Raw genomic sequence first — 5,300 nt, 5'->3', positions numbered from 1 at the left:
ATAAATCACGAATTCGTGGGTATCCTCTGTTGGAACAGTGACCCCGTGGCAAATCCGCCAAGAACAGAGCTCCTTCGGAGGAAGGACCCCGATGGACACGAGATGGAGAAGGTCAGGCTCAGAAACAACAGACATATGGTTACCTGCGAAAGGCAACTGGCTGTTGGGGTCGATAGGGGGAATCACAGCAGCAGACGAACTCGAGGCTTTCCGCTTGGGCGCCATCTAAATTCCACCGGCGAGCAGAGCGGGAGCCAAATTGCAGAAGGGCAGAAAGGGTCTGAAGGCAGGAAAGCAAGAACTAGGGCACGGAAAGCAGAGGCAGCCGAAGGCACAGTACATATGGGGCTTTCCCGGAGCAGATACCGTTTCCAGAAAAGCGCCCAGTCATCACCCGACGGTTACTTCTAAAACACCGGCGTGCCATGTCATCACCCGACGGTTACTTCTAAAACACCGGCTTGCCATGTCATCACCCGGCGGTTATTTCTAAAAAAATGTCGGTGTGCCGCATCATCACTCGGCTATTATCTTTAAAGTGGCCAACGCAACCCGTTCTAACTCGGTTGTTATTTCTAAAACGTCGATGTTACCATCAATCACTCGGCGGTTACCTCTAAAACGCCGACGTCGTCTTCAGTCACTCGGCGGTTATCTCTACAACGCCGATGTCGTCGTAAGTCACTCGGCTGTTACCTCTAAAAGCGCCGACGTGGTCATCAGTCATTCCAACGTTAATCCTAAAACGCTGATGTGGCTTCGTCATCACTCGAACGCTACTTCAGAAGCGCAAACATTGACAATAATAACTCGGCCATCACCCCTAAAAGCGACGATATGATGCCCGAGTGACTCGGCTACTACTCCAGAGGAATTGACTTCACAGATGAGGCAAATGGAGGAATGATTCGAGAACTCCAAGTTACGACACAAGCATAAGACAGAAAGCATCACGGACAATAAATACCGCGACAACCATCAACTGATTATGAAGCAAAATAATCAACACAGGAGGAGACGAAATCATTTCTTCATTAAGGGAAGTCACAGAACTTACAAATCAACTCGTTATGAGTTGATGCTTCCCTACCACCACTACTACACTACACTACACTCTACTACTCTACACTACTAACTACTACTACATTATTTCATTATACTACTTCTAACCTAAATTAACATCTAAAGACCAGTGGCATCTAGCCACTGGCCTTGTTGCTGCCCTTGCTGCTGCCGCCGCCGTTGCCGCCCTTGCTGCCGCCATTGCCGCCCCTGCTGCCGCCGTCACCCCCATCGTCAACGTCGTCACCGTCGCCTCCGTCGTCGTCGTCGTCTCCGCCATCGCCGCCGCCGCCCTCCTCGGACGAGTCCGAAGAGTCCTCCTCGTCCGAGGAGTACTCCGACTCATCCGATCCCTCGAGCCCGGAGCGCTCGACGACCCGGATATAAGTCCAGACCTCCGCGGCAATCCCCTGGGAGTCGTCTGAATCATCAGACGACGTCGGAGGAGAGACGGGAGCAGGAGACCCCTCGGACTCAGAGGAGAACTCCTCCGAGTATTCCGAGTCGCCAAAGTCCTCCGACGGGGGAGTCGGCTCACGCTTGCGTTTGTTACTCTTGCCCATGGTGGAGATGAAGGGAGAAGAAGAAAGCAAACAGCAGAGAACAGCAAGAGATGTGAAAAAACCGGAGAGGCAAAGGCACTATTTATAGAAGAAGAAGGCAACCGCTCACCTCCTACCACGGTCACTGAACAGTCGCAAAAAATTCAATATACACTTCAAACCGTCTGAAGATATGTCAGGCGGCTGATGCCGTTTCACGCAACGCAACACCCATTGGGACTCCAGTCAACTGCGCGGGGCGATATGATTACACCCGCCGTCACATCACATTACTACTCAGAAGCAGCCGACTAAAACACTCAGCGTACCAAGCCGTCCCTTGCTCACACCCATTGGGGAGGGGACGCCCAGGAATTATCAGTATATTTTTCAAAACTATCACATCCGTGCAGGGCATGCAATGAATACCTCAAGACAAAAATGAGATATCAGTAAGGATCAAAGGAAAGCCAAATATAGCCGGTGAAGTACAAAATCTGACCGACAGAAGCGGCATGAAGACTAGCCAGGGGACGTCCATCGAACGTCCAATCAGTCACAGATCAAATAAATTGCACCACCTAGCAAGATATGGGCAGATCACGAACTCGGCCTCAAAGACAAAATACATGCTGACCTCTAAAGCATAATATCGATGACATAATGCTGACCTCTAAGGCATTCGGAAAAAGAAAGGATGATTCTCAGCAAAAGGACACGAAGTGAAGACCTTCGAATGGATTGTTTTCAAAAAATCCACTCGAAGCTCGGGGGCTACACCCATTGGGTGCACCTCCAGCGCACCCCATGAGTCGCCATTTCAAGTCAAGATAATGCTAACCTCTAAAGCATATGGCAAGATTAAAGGCAAGGCTGACCTTCAACAAAGTGCAAGCGGAAAATAAAAATGATTTCTGATGAAGACCTTCGAGTGGATTATTTTCAAAAATCCACTCGAAGCTCGGGGGCTACACCCATTGGGTGCACCTCCAGCGCACCCAATGAAGTTCAGGGTCCAACAATACGAAATATTGATCTCTAAGGCACGAGTGTGAGACAGAGCACCAGTTTTCGAGTGATCAAAGCAGAAGGAGACAGTAAGAAATCGTGTTTACCAAACTGCCCGGAAAGCATTTCTTGTCACAAACGAAGACCGCAAGCTGGACCTAGGATCTTTGGGCCAATTATCTCAAAATCAACCCAAAGATCGGGGGCTTGTGGGGGATGGATATCCCCCTGGTCCACTGAAAGGATAAAAGACCTCACGAAAGGCCCAAGGGCCCAATAAATCGTAAGGTTATCCCTTCATGGGCCTGGGGAAGAACGACCAGTGAAGCAGATCGACATAAGGCCGGATCGGTGCGAGCCCGGATGGCCCAACAACATTGAACAAGCAACCACAACAGAGACCCGACTTTCCCGCACTGGAGCCCCGTGCAACGGAACCGGGCAGGGATAAGTCGGCGGAACTATAGGAAGATAGACTCAATCAGTTCACTATCTCTTAGGTGCGCATTGTTATCGCATCCGCATGTATTGCCTCACGGTCGAATATATAAGGCCTAGGGGGCACCCCTTCAGAACGATCGATCCCACTATTAACCCATCCACCCCAACTCTCTACGTCTTAGCTTTAGAGAGCTCCCTTGTAACCCACCACATAAAGCATACTCACCAGGATGTAGGGTGTTACGCGTCTCAAAGCGGCCCGAACCTGTAAACACTGTCCATTGTTCCTCGTGCATCTGGCACGAACCATTTAGCTACAGTCGGCGACAGCATCCTACTCCTAAAACACCTTGAGGGATAACCCCGGGTGTGCGGTCGGACCCAAAACACCGACAGGTGCTTAATGCCAAAGGGGGAGAAAATAAGGCCAAAGCAAATGGATCAGCTACCACTTGTGAAATTTTTGAAAAAGAGTAGTAGAACTTTTGATTTGGCAAAATAACTCTTACCATCAAAATTTGGTCTCTTGTGGGGAGAATGTTTGATTATGGGAAAAAGGGGGAGTTTTTGGCTCTTAATCATTTTTACTCTTGGATTATCTCTCCTTGTGTCTAAACATGTGTGTTTAACTTAGAGATAGGAAAATGAATTCAATTTGCAAAAACAAACCAAGTGGTGGCGAAGAACGATCCAAATATGTCAAATCTTGTTAAAGACTACTTTTGTTCTCAATTGCATTGATGTTGCACTTCCATTTATTGCTTTTTGATGTGTTGGCATAAATCACCAAAAAGGGGGAGATTGAAAGGGAAATGTGCCCTTGGGCCATTTCTAAAGTATTTTGGTGATTGAGTGCCCAACACAATGCTTTAAGTGTTAAATTGTGCCAAAGACTCAAGAAGTGCAAATCAAGGTACAAGGTATGTTTCTAGACTTAGTACATTGATTTGATGACTAATGTATTGTGTCTAAGAGCTAGAAACAGGAGAAATCGCTATAGAAGAGAGTTGGCTGTGTACAGCCAACTGCTGCTCAGTCTGGGTGCACCAGACTGTCCGGTGCGCCAGGCTGGGCTCTGGCGAACTGGCCACTCTCGGGAATTCATCAGCGGCGTACGACTATAATTCACCGGACTGTCCGGTGCTGCACCGGACTGTCCGGTGAGCCAACGACCGCCAAAGCAACGGTCGGCCGCGCAATCCGCGCGCGACGCGTGGCCCACGCCAACGATCGGCTGGGGGCACCGGATAGTGTCCGGTGCGCCAAACAGCCCAAAGATCCAACGGTCGGCTGTGCCAGGAATGGAAGGAGATCCGCACCAGACATGCTACAGTGGCTGTCCGGTGGTGCACCGGACTGTCCGGTGCGCCACTCGACAGAAGGCAAGAATTGCCTTCCAAGAATGCCTCCAACGGCTCCTAGCTGCCTTGAGGCTATAAAAGGGACCCCTAGGCGCATGGAGGAGTCACCCCAAGCATACTTTGAGCATTCTAAATCTTCCACACTTCGTATCCGCGCACTTGATTGACTTTCTTAGTGATTTGAGCTCCGTTCTAGTGGTGAACTTGTTGCGATTCATTCGAGCTCAAGTCTTGGCTGTGTGTGTGCGTATTGCTGCGGATTTGTGTGTGTTGCTTCCCTCCTTTACTCTAGTGCCTTCACTTTGATCTTTGTTGTAAGGGCGAGAGACTCCAAGTTGTGGAGATTCCTCGCAAACGGGAAAGAGTATAAGGAAGAAAACAATCGTGGTATTCAAGTGGATCATTGGATCACTTGAAAGGGGTTGAGTACAACCCTCGTCCATTGGGACGCCACAACGTGGAGTAGGCAAGTGTTATACTTGGCCGAACCACGAGATAAATCATCGTGTCTCTTGTGCTTGTTTTCTTTGTGATCATTGTGTTTCACAAGAGCTCGGTCCTTAGCCACTTAATTCCATTGTGCTAACACTTAACCAAGTTTTGTGGCTATAAGTTTAAGTTTTTACAGGATCACCTATTCACCCCCCCTCTAGGTGCTCTCACCTACCCTGTCGTTCCCAGATCGACGCCCTGCCACTCCAGGCCGAGTTGCTGCTCCAGATCGACGCCCAAATGCTCCAGATCGAGCTGCTGGTCCTAGATCGACGCACTACTGGTCCCAGATCGACGCTAAGGTAATTAGTTCAGTGCTTTCTTTTGTGGTAATCTGAACATTGTGACTGGTAAGTTTTTTGTCAAAGAAGTAGTTGCAATTTAGAAGGTTGGA

Source organism: Zea mays, chromosome 5, assembly GCF_902167145.1.
Source record: "Zea mays cultivar B73 chromosome 5, Zm-B73-REFERENCE-NAM-5.0, whole genome shotgun sequence".
Classification (NCBI taxonomy): Eukaryota; Viridiplantae; Streptophyta; class Magnoliopsida; order Poales; family Poaceae; genus Zea; species Zea mays.
This window is presented reverse-complemented; position numbering follows the sequence as displayed.